Below are 12305 nucleotides of genomic sequence, written 5' to 3' on the forward strand. Positions count from 1 at the left end.
CTTCTGCTATTTTGGTGTAAGTGGTGGCATTCTGTTCCTGTGACCTGTCCTGAAAGGCTACAAAAACACATAATTTTGCAAACAGCTGTGCTGCCTGAAGTCAGTACTAACCCAGCTGCTCAGCCTCACTCACAAGCTAGGAGTTCCACAGCTCTCTTGGCAGATGGGATCACACAAGTGCTGTCCCCTGAACACGTTGTGTTGGGTTATGCAATGCTCCAGTGCTGAGCTAGGAGAGCGGAGTCTGACCAGCTCCAGATAATGCAGCGAGGCCAAGAGAATGTCTATAAATGGTTGCTGTCCTCATCAGCAAACAAACATTTCTTTAGTTTTTGGATGATATACAAATACTGTAGAAACAAAACAGCGTTTCAAAGCAGATCATATTTCATGGTTAAGTAAGAATCTGAGAGCTCCAAAATCAAACCGTGATTACAACACTTGCCTAGTGGTGTGCCTTTGTGCATTACAAAGTTCTGGGTTCATCAGCAGTCAGAGTACATTCCTGATGTCGGTACAGCATGTGCTCAAGATAGGAGTTTGCCATGTCAAAGTTTTGTGTGTGCCATGATCAGACAGAATGAATCCACCATTCCCCATTCTGCAGTGCGCTTCTGCCTGCTCCTCTGTCTGGCTGGAATAGATCTGTGCTGTTTGCTCAGCTGACGCCATGCTTCCTAAAAACTGTTCCTTCTAATTTGAAACAGGCAAAGGAACAACGATAAAAAACCATTCCCTCCAACCCTATCATCATCTTGGCTGTAATTTGATTCTACTTTTTGTTCTGATTTTTGAATTTTGTAGACTCACCCACGATTCATTGAAGACTGTGCTGTATGAAAATACAGGAAGATTGGAGTGGGAGTACTGGAAGATGATGGAAGAGAACACTGCTGAATGAAGGTGCTCAAAGTAAGTCATGTCAAAGCTGATGGATTTCCTGTCATGGTGTGCTAGATAGCTGTCATGGTTTGCTAAATCGACATGATATGTTGAAAGGACGCTTGAAGTTTTTAAGATAATATGGTTATAAGCAAGCTAGGGAAATGTGGTTACTAGGAAACTTATCAGGGCCAGAAGTCTTTGATACCAGTACTATGGAAGCCTCAGTAATATTTGGTGAGATGGTTCAGATGGGAGTTCAGTTTCTCTGTTCTAGGCTTGGCTGCATTCAATGTGTCCTTTAATGTGCTGCGGGATAAAATGAGAAGTGTATTAAAACTGCAGCTGCAGAAAGTGGGAAAGCATGGCAGATGGTAAAAGGCATTATTAGAGTTCTTAATACTCTTGACAAATAGGAAGAATGATTGGAAAGCTGTAGGATGTAGTACAGAGATGACAACAAGTGAACAACAGAGAATGGGAAACGAAATGAAGTGCTGAGATCCCAGATGGGGAATGAATGGTTGGCCAGAGACAGATGGAGAGTTATAGTGGAGCGCAAGCCCAGTACAAAATAGAGACCTACTGTTTGCAAAGATACTGCTAATACAATGTTTAATGAGGAATACTGCCACCAGAATAGGTGAAGAAATTTTGTGGCTCAGTTAAGTTTGGTAAATCCTCAGATAAAACATCTGGTTGGGACTATTCTGCAAAGAAGTTGCAAACTGGCTGGAGAGGCTGCAGAAAGTATGGCATCAAGTCCAGCAGTGTGTCATAGGCATCTGACACATGGTCAGAGATCCTGGAACCTGTCTTCATAACCTATAAAGACAAATAACTCCTCACAAATACTTAAAATGCTCTTGTACGGAAGGGAATATTTTGTTCTTTGTGTTCATGCTGGATAGGGCAAGAAATGATGTGTTTAAACTGCATTAAGATTGATTAAAAGTGCAACAGTAAGTAAAATACTGGCGAAGGACAGTGAAATCATTAGAATGGATTGTCTGGGAAGGTGGTGGAGTATTGATTACTGCCTGCATTTAAGGAAAGGTTGGATGTGTGTCTGTCAGGAGTGGTTAGCTGTGATTAACTGCTGTAAGCAGACAGGTTATCTGGTCACTAAGGCCCTTCCTAGCCTTGTTTTCTGCAATGCTGTTCTTTAGCTATCGTTGGGGCACTCTTCCTTGGGGGCTTGATGTGCTGTAGGACACTTGGTATGGAGTGTGAACTCATTCCTGTAAACCTTGTGGTGCACTGGGTGCTGCCAAGTGTAAGTCATTATTTACAAACTCAATGAATGACGATGAAGGCTGAGTTTCCAACTAAGCTGTCAAGCATCTCTTGGGCTCATGAATAAGATGTTCAGGCACAGCAGAAATAGAACAGCTGAGGTATTTTTATGAAACCTTAGTCAAAACCATGTGTGCTTTTTGCCTTGCTCTTCAGTCACCACCTAGTGTTTGCACCCTCACCAATACAGCCTGTGCTGCTTTTCTCTATTAGTCCACACACGGATTTATTAGCAAAGATGTCAACTGTGCTGATGAAGGGATAATTGAAGCAGTACCAAATAGCAACAGCATGATTTTTTCTGTAATGTCTGTTCAAAAAAAAAAAAAAACACATCCAAAGGAACCAGAAGTAATAATTATGAAATGAAATTAAATGCAAGGCAATGCAGGACTTGCCAGAGCCAAATGGAATTAAAATGCCAACGATTCTGAGTTTAGCTCTGAATTCAAACATTAACTCCCATTATAGTCCTAGCGTGGCAATTAGGCTATTCCACTCTTTGGTGGTGGATAGTATGAAATAGGTAAGTCTTCTTTCGGAAGAGAAGTCAGTAATCAGTGAATACCGCCACAAAATTCATTCCTTCAGCTTCATTCTGACTTGCTTGGATGTGGTTACTTCTTGTGCACAAATCTGTTTTTGATAAGGGCTGAGTTGCTGTGTGTTGGTTAAGCAGTAGGTAATAGGCTATGTACATTTCTGTTGTAGACTTAGTGGCTTTAAAGTGGGACTGGGAAAAAGGAAAAGAAGAAAAGAAACTTACTCTGTTCTTATATCATGCCACAGAAGTAGTTAGTCCTATGGTCCTATTGCATGACTGTTTAAATACCTGAAGTGGACCTGTCTCCAGACATAGCTGCACTACTCATTCAGGCAGTCTGTCATTGCCTGCTGGTTTTCTAATAGATCTGAGGTTAAATAATTTGTTGTTGCTTTTATTAACAGCTAAAAGCAACACAGAATGGACAGTGATCTTTGTCAGTGAAACAAGCACAGTGTCAATCAGCATGAAATAGGCATCTGCCAAACTTTGTAGGTGGAGATCTACTCCGCTGCATTCAAAAGGCTGATGTAAAAATTAACATAGCCAAAAGTCTGAGTGATAGTCATGATGATAAAAAATTTGTTAGGGCAAGGCAGAAACTTTTAGCATCAATACAGCTGAACTGTGGTCTACACTGCTGCACTGGGCACTGGCCAAATTGTTTTAGTTGGGTGACCTTTGGTTACAGAACTATGTCTAGTATGAGGGAAGCAAATTAATGAATGAATGGAGTCTGCAGTGGTTAGCTGATCAAAGTTATCACCTGACACTGTGTCCTCAGCAGAAGGCAGTGTTACAGCCTACAGACCAGACAGGTTTGTTTGTGTGAGGTCTGATGGATACTGATAATTCTGGCACAAGAAGCTGGGGAGGAGGAAATAGATGGATATTGTTATTTTGGTATTTCTGTTGTCTTTGTTTCTTCTCTGGGGGATTATTTCCCCAAGTACTGCTTCACTGTATTTCTGACGCATGTCTTTCTGATGTTGTATGGGAGAATTTCTGTCAGAGGTAGTTGAGAAATAATGACCTGCATGGGAAGCCAGATTATAAATGCAATTAAATGGTATCCCGACACTGTCCTGTGCCATTGTTTCAATGTGTTTACCATAGCATTAGATTTACTAATTTAAAATCAAACTGGAGCAGGTGCAAAGAAAGAAAATTAGGATGGCAGGAAAATGAAGAGCCTAATGGGGACCAGAGTTCCATTCAAAATGCAAACAGCCACATGAGTAAGAGGTGTTTGATTTTTTTACCTTTAAACTTGATAGTTTGAGGAATAAAAGAAAGAAAACTACTTGTGCATAAATGTGCCTTGTTCCTCTTCCAGAAGGAGTAGAAAAGAAGAGGGGAAAAAAATAACCCCATTAGTTTATACAGCATGTTTGAATTTCTGAATGGGATCTTATGATATAATGACAAAAAAAAACCCCTATATATAATGACTTGAGATATCTCTGCTATCTTTCGTTCCTGTGAATTTGTTCCACAGGTCTGTGCTTCTGTTCTACACTGGAAAGTCCTGAAGTAAGGACTATCCCCTTTTGAAAGGCCCAAAATAGTTGAGTCTCATCCATTTCACAAGCCAACCCAGAGCTTCTCTTCTATTAAGTACACTGGTGGGCTATCTGTAGAAACACAAATATTTGTCCCTGATGCTGCTGTCTGAAGGGCTTTCATCCATATCCTTGTTTGTTTTTTTTTCCCCAAGAAGAACATGCAGTTGTGATGCTCATGTTATATCAACATGGCAAGAACCACAAAAAACAAACAAAAGAACAATGGTGTCTCATCACCATCATTATCTACTTTTCTGTCACCAGCAAATACTACAAGAACTACCCATCCAACAGCAATGGAGAGAGGAACGTGGAGGAGAAAACAGTAGTTCTTCCTTCTGGATGGCCATGTGGCCTTCTGGATGTGTTGGAAAGCTGAGTGCTCTGACATGCTGGCTTTTTACTTTGACCATATTCACGTCCAGGTGTGTGATGATTTTCATGCTTATGTATGGGAAGCAGAGACAGAGTTGGTCCTGATGGAAGAAGAGACTCTTGTAGCTGACAGCTGGCAGTGCTGTCCCCAGTACAGCAATTTAGGGATCAGCAGCTGGCTGATGAGATTGAAGGTCAAAGCCCGAACAGTCTGGTCTGAAAGAAGAAAACAACAGAGCTGCAAAGTTAGTGATACAGTGCCTGTCCCATGTGCACACATTCAATGTTATGGATTTTGTTACAAAAATTAGAATGCAGAAACATGAAAATGCAATGTGAGACATTTAAGAGGTGAATGAGGAGATGCTTATTCCTTCTTTCCTCCCACATCGTCTCAGCCCAAATACGCAGGTTTTTGTCAAGTTGTCTGATAACTTTTCAGGCACAGCCTTACTACTTTCCACAAAATGTGAATGGAAGTTGGTGGATATATTGCATGGGGAGACAAGTTGGAAGTGGAACTGGCTGGATTAGCCTTGGACAAAAGCATGTCTGTTAAAGGATAACTTTCTGAATGCAACAATGCCAGCAGAGTGGCACTTGTGTTCACCAGCACTGGACATGTGGAAATCAGAGTGTCTGTGTGTAACAGACAGGTGTTAAAGCACAGTTGATGCTAAACTTGGGCTCACAGTTTTGTATGTACTGAGTGCAGTGTGGGGCACTGATTATTGCACAGTGAGAATTGGATCTGAAGAAGTAATAATTTTCTCCATGGTTTTTGTCTGAAACAAATGAAAGTTATCATAGAAATATATCACTGGAGACATTCCTGGAAAGAACATTCTGTGCAATTATTTGTGCCTGCTAGAGGCATAACAAAATGTAAAGGCTGAAAACTCAAGCTGGGAAAATGCACTTCAGGATCATGACGTGGGTTTTCAGTAGTGCAATGCTCTCCGTGGGCATGGGCTATTGAGAGAAGCAGTCAACTTCAGCACTGCAGATGAAAGGATTCAGGACTGGAAGCTTCTATAAAAAAAAAAAAAAAATTGTCTGAGTCCATGAGCAGTTACTGAACTTGCTGACAAGTATATATGCACAGCAAGGCATACTAAGTAATGGCCCCTATTTGTTCCCATGGAAACTGGAACAGATTAAAAGAGCACAATAACACAATCTGAAAGAGCAAGTTCTCAGCTCTAAATCACTGTTTTTCAACATAGTTATCACTGTTAACTCTGCATTTTCACCAGTAATGAACAAGGTTCTGCATGCTGTGCTCATAAATATCTGCATGGCCATCCACAGCATCTTATTTTTCACATTGCTGTCACCACCCATGAAATACAGCACCCGCTGTCTCCTTGTGCCAACAGCCACACTTAGGGCTCCATAAACACTCAGTGAATGTCAATAAATGTCAATGGGTGCATATTTTTCCTCACAGGGGAATTTGGTTCCACCCTTTGCTCCATCCCCACTTCCACGAGGCACTGTTCTGTCAGACCGCCCCTCTGCTGCCCTCTGTTACACAGCACCAAATGAATACTGGCAGGAACATCCAACCCCTGCTGCCATACCACCTCCATCCACCTCTGATGGCAATGGCCAACATTGTAAAATAGGAGGCACTATTTTTGAAGCAGCCCTCATAATGTTCTTCATTGCAGGTATTACTGAGCAAAATTGTGTCTGCTTGTGTTTCAGGTCAGGTTAGATGACAGTGGCCTTCTCTAGCCTTGGTTGTGACAGAGACAGTGAGGGTTTGCAAGAGACAAAACCACAAAAATCAGCTGTTTGAGCAGTGACCATTCCCTTGTTAGGGGCAGGATTGCACCACAGTGGTTGGACATGCGTAGAGCTTACGGTAGGTTGTGCAGCACTGTGAGCTGAAAGGCCAGTTAGCACACTCAATATTGGTTGCTGTAAAAGAGCACTAATGAGTGTGCTAATTATGTAGCAGCTTGCAGTGACACACACATAGAAAATTGTGACGATTGGATGTTGAAATATTCCTTCACATGTTTTTATTTTGGTAAAAGTTCAATTAGTTTGATGCAATTTACCTTGTGCTGTCCTGTTCACTGAAGATTGACTATAGCGACTACCCATGGAGACTCAGAGGGCCGTGATGACCCAGGTGACTCAGACTTCTTGCTGTGTTAGAAGCAAATTCTGCACAACCGAACTCTCCTTTCTGAGGCCAGCATGGTTGGGTAGCCAACCACAGACAAAGGCCATTAATGCACAGAGAGACATACAAGATTATAAAACTCACAGTCTTCAGCTAGGAGCCTTAGGAAGAACAGAAGTTTCCCTTATCTTATGTGTTAATTTGTATCTGCATGTATTGGAGCCAATAGAAACGATGTATTAGTCATTCTCAAAACAAAATTGTATAAGTAAGCCATTTCCCCCCCCCCCAAGTATTTCATTATCTGGAACACTGCAGTCATTTTTATCTGTTTTTAGAATTCATTTGTCAGTGTCTTTCAAGAACTCTTGCCTTGATGCACTTTGTCCAGAGTGGGCTACCCAGTACTGCACTTAGATAGGAAAGGAGAAGTGAGAAGAAGAAAGGGAGTTTGGAAATGCAAAGAGCTCACAAAGTCACCCATTAATCCGTTTACACGTAGAAGTGAACTTCACAATGTGATCTAAATGGCTGCTGGGGATTTCAGGCACTCCCATTAAGAGAAGATTATGATTCCGCTGTCTTACTGTGTAAGAGGTAATGTAGGAAAGGCTGAGCAGCAGCTGGATGTTCAAACTGAGGGTTTTCTTTAACCATTTCAGCACGTTTCCTTGAAGCCTTTAGTCTCATCCATTTGGATGGGCAGCAGAGGAAATTTTGTTTATGGTTAGGCTCGTTCCAGCCATGAAATTAACAGAATAAGTACAGATAAAAGTAGAAAGATTAGGGAGATTTTAATTTGGTACAGGCATTCTTAAATGTTTATTTGCTTTTTGGTCTTGGAACTTGCCCCATCACTTAATGAATAAGAATGCTCCATAGCAGCTGCAAAGAACAGCGGTGAGATGAAGGCAGTATGAATTGAGTGGCCTGGGACAAATAGTAAAGTTAGGAGCATTAACAAAATCATTTTTGACAACTGATGTAAACTGAAAGCTGCAGATCATACAAGAAGGAAGGGTGAGAGGTACCAGGAGGCAGTCACTGCTTTGTGTTTTATTTCCATAACAAAACTGACTTAAATGATGCCATGCAGTTGGTGACAACATAGCCTTCCTAAAGATCTGTAAAGCAGAGCTCCCTCATCCTTGGCATCTCATCATCTTGGTGAAGATGAGTGAGTAAAACATATTCTCCACACCTGTGAATGATTTCCACAGCTGACTCTGAAGCAGTGGTATGCTCTAATTTCCAGAAGTTGGGAGAGCTGCAGCCTAAGGCCACTTCTCCGCATCCCTGCATGACCTCGTGCTGCAGCACTGCCATCCTCAGGGGGCACCCGGGGTCCCTCACACTGAGCTGTTGTGCTGCACCTCCTTATGTCACCCTGTGACCATTTCAGCAGATGTGAAGTTAGGAGAGCACCTGAGGGTTTTATTTATCCTGGACAATGGCTGAGTTAAGCAGACGTTGGTATCTGTGCCTTGAAATGAGTGGGATTAATGAATGTCTACAGTTTCCACTGTTAAGATTGAAGAAGAAATTCTTAAGGCCTTCGCTGCCCACAGAATGTACAGACATTCCTTTTTTTGGCTCTTTTTCTCCCGTGTTTCCCAAAATTCCCATAGAACCCAAGGAGAGCATTGGTACAGCATTGTTTTTATAGCACTCTGGGTTCGCAGCATTCTAAAACACATCAGTGACTCATCTGAAGTTTTTGATTACAACTTCTTGCCTCAGTGCTTACATTCACTTCTTAAATATTGACGGTGTCCTGAAAAAGTCGTGTTACCAAGGAGAAAGTAGCAATGGTTTATCAGAACACACAGTGCTTGATAACCCCTGCAGAAGGGTAGAACTTTGATTCACAGCTACTTTATTTCTGCTTTATGCCAACTTAATTATATCCTAAACGGGGGACAAAAGGACCTTTTCCCACCTTTGCTATTGTGTCACTCTTTCACTCTGCTGACACACCAAGGCTTCCCAGATCTCCATTCTGCTCCGTTCCAGGGGATGTGTTACCTCAAATCACTTACAGCATGTTTAGCCAGTAGGAGTTTGTGAATTGTTTTATCATTCTTGCTGGAAAATTTGTTGAATTGTTGATATCACTCCTAATAGTTTCCAGCTTTGTGTCATTTATGTTCATGTGAGTTGCTTTTTTTTTTTTTTCTTTTTCTTTTTTTTTTTTAATTTATTGAACACATTCATCAGGCATTATTTATGGAGTTTGATGTTATTACAGCCATGATTGTGAGATGTGATATTTTCCTGGTGTTTCATTTTATTATCCTTTGCATACACTGTAAAGACTCAGCTCTGCCCATCAAACAACTTTTGCTTTGGTTTTCAGTCAGGTTAACAGTCTCTTGTTTTTAACACCATCTTTTCCAAGAAACCAGCAAAGGTTACCTGACTGTTTTTCACATCCTCTCAGGTATTTCAGTGAGCTCTCCTTGTGCTGCTGATTGCTTTCCTTTGCAAATCAGAGCCTTTTTCAGCTTGACTGTATAAAGGACTCTCCAAGTGCACCTTTGGGTGCTTATGGAAACATTGTCAGCTAGGAGCAGATGACTGGAAATTAGCTCAAGGCTCCATATTTTGAGATCAGCAGTCACAGAATAATGACGGTATTTTCCTTCATGTGTTTAAGAGTCATGGATTACTCCCCCTGCTTTACAGCTGGACCGAGCAGCGTGGCTCCAGTAGACTGTGGAGGAGCTGCATTACAAGTCTTAACTCTGTTGAGTGCTTGGAAACTAATCAGGGAGTATGCTGTTACCTCGCAGGTCCTCAGAATTTTGACTGTGATTTGCAATTCCTGTGACGATTTGCAGACTTGCCCAGCACCATCTGAGCATTATCTAAAGCAGTCACACCCTGAGATTCTTTGAGATCTTCCTTGGGAAAACCAGAGCCCAGTTCTGTGCCTGACCACTCTTTCAGAGAAGAAAATTTTCCCAATATCTAACCTGAACCTCTCCTGGTGCATCTAGATGCCTTTCCCTCTCATCCCATCACCACATACACAGGAGAAGAGAATGACCCCCACCTCACCACAGTAAGGTCTCCCCTGAGCCTTCTCTTCTCCAGACTGAACAATCCCAGTTCCCTCAGCTGCTCCAGACACCTCCCCATGTTGGCCAAAGCCCCACCCAGTTCACTGATAGGGTACCCACACTGCTCTGGCCATCCTATGCCAGTGTCTCATTGTTCTCAAGGTGAAGAATTTCTTCCAAAGTCTTGAATTTCTTTTACATCTGCCTGTGTACAAGCAGGTGACATCATCTGGTGGATGGATCCATTAGTGATTCAGGCAGCTGGAAGCCAAATTTGAACTTTTCTGCTGTTTTCCATCCAAAAACCACAGTATGCTTGAAAAAAGAAAAAAAAATGTTGTAAATAAAGACTCTTAATTGCTACTAGAGCAAAAGGAGTAATGGATATTTTCTACAGATGGAAATAATACATAAAGCAACACATGCAGCATTTGTTAGTATTACAAAAGTGAGGACATACAAAAGAAGCACAGAATGGTTGACATTGGATGGAGCCCATGGAGATTGCTTAGTCCAGACCCCCTGCATGAAGGCAGGAGCAGCTACAGCAGGCTGTCCAGCTGTGCCTGGGTGACTGCTGGCTGTGTCCAAGGATGAAGACTCCACAGCCTCTAAGGAATCTGTCACAGCACTTGACTGTACCTATGAGGAAAAAAAAATAACTTAGGCCTAAATGGTATATCCTGTATTTTGGTTTGTGACCCAAAACTACATTAGATTTAAGCACGTGTCTTCTATTCATGTTCAGTTATTGAAGACAAGATGACAACAAATAGCAGCACATTGCCCTGACTCCTCGCCCTATGGCACAAGCACCACTGTCACCGCTACTAACATCAGAGATGAGTTCATAGCAGACATTTCATAAGACATCTGATGCAGAATGCAAGCTGCTAAACACTGATGTTCTCAGGTCTCTGAAACTGAGGTACAAAGGCTGTATGTGTGTTTGAAAAGCAAACAAACAACAGAGACAGAAAGATGTATAGGCTAACAAACTCAACACATTGCTGCAACTGTTTCAAGAGCTTTATTTATTACAAGCACTTTGGAAGGAAGGACAAAAGCATATGCCAGAAAATGATTAAAGAGTGAACTGGGGAAGTTTAGACTCCTTCGGAATAAATCTAAGTAATGGACAGCATTTATTATGTCTGTTTAAAAGCAAAGTAATAAGGACAAAGGGTAAATCTACACTAGCAATTAGCTATGAATTCTTTTTTTGTGTCTATGCCACCCAGCTACAGTCATGTCAGCTTTCTATATTCACTTGCCAGAAAAAGAGCTGTGCAAAACCATGACTTTTGTTCAGGCAGGAGGTAGATATATGCTTCAGCTGCTGTCCACAGCTGCACACAATCAATATGCACCAGGCCTGCAAATACAGAGAGATCTTCCCCCAAAAAATCTTACTCCAGGCTGAATTCCAATTCCTTACTAAGATATCTTTTTTTTTTTTTTTTTTTTTTTTTTTTTTTTTTTTTTTTTTTTTTTTTTCCCCCACTGGCATCAGTTTTCCCAAATGCTGACCCCAAATTCCCCTTCTGTCTACCTGGAAACCTGGCTGGTAGACCCACACTGGGCATTTAACCCCATATTTCCTTGCAGTCTGCGAGTCTGTACTTGGCTCAACTGTTCCAGCTGAGCTCCTTCTATTGCAGTGTACCTGGGTACTTACTTCCATTGTGCTGCCTGGAGAACATGGGGCTCCCTGATCAGTGCTTGAAGGAACGCCACACAGCCCCTGAGCCTGGCCATAGAATCATAGAATCACAGAATCACCAAGGTTGGAAAAGACAAGATCATCCAGTCCAACCATCCACCCACCACCAGCAGCTCTCACTAAACCACGTCCCTCAACACAGTGTGTACAGCAGCTCCAGTAGCTGCCACAGCACACCATCCAAATGACCTCTTAGATATGGGTGTGTTCTGCTGGAGTGCAGAGTGGAGACACATCACTGTCCTGAAGGGAAGGGCACAAACTGGAGGTGCAGTGGTGCTCAGGATGTGTCCTTGCTGTGCAGAGTCTGACAAGTATTTATCAGTGCTCCACCACCTCAGTCCATTTTGATTTCCTTCCTTACATCAATTCTTTGCATCAAAAGGAGGAACTATACATTCACACACCATTTTACACTGCAAAAAACATAACTTGTCTTGTGTTGTTGTAGTTCATGGCAATATTCCAGGCTTCCAGGTAAATGTTTCATCATTGGATCTCAAAGATAGTTAATAGTCAACAGTGAATAAGTTCTGCCATTGCAATATTCTGCTCAGATGTTGGCAAAGCTACGCACATCTGATTGTTTTCATGCAAATGCTCTCCTTTACCACAGAAGTTTGTTGCTGTAAAGAGAAGAAATAATTGATGCTGGGATGCAAAATCCCCTCAAGTGAAGGCATTGCACACTGGGAAAATTACATGGTAAGGAACAAAGTTT

The 12305-nt window shown here is 41.9% G+C and overlaps 1 long non-coding RNA gene across 1 annotated transcript in view; it reads left to right on the plus strand.

Annotated features, from left to right (window-relative positions):
• The first annotated feature begins 558 nt into the window (after positions 1-558).
• Positions 559-12305, plus strand: part of LOC101749492 — a 36175-nt gene continuing 24428 nt past the window's right edge. Inside the window, exons 1-2 of the long non-coding RNA XR_006939075.1 lie at positions 559-912; positions 12201-12289. This is a non-coding gene — a long non-coding RNA (uncharacterized LOC101749492). The remainder of the gene's footprint in view (positions 913-12200; positions 12290-12305) is intronic.

Source organism: Gallus gallus, chromosome 4, assembly GCF_016699485.2.
Source record: "Gallus gallus isolate bGalGal1 chromosome 4, bGalGal1.mat.broiler.GRCg7b, whole genome shotgun sequence".
Lineage (NCBI taxonomy): Eukaryota > Metazoa > Chordata > Aves > Galliformes > Phasianidae > Gallus > Gallus gallus.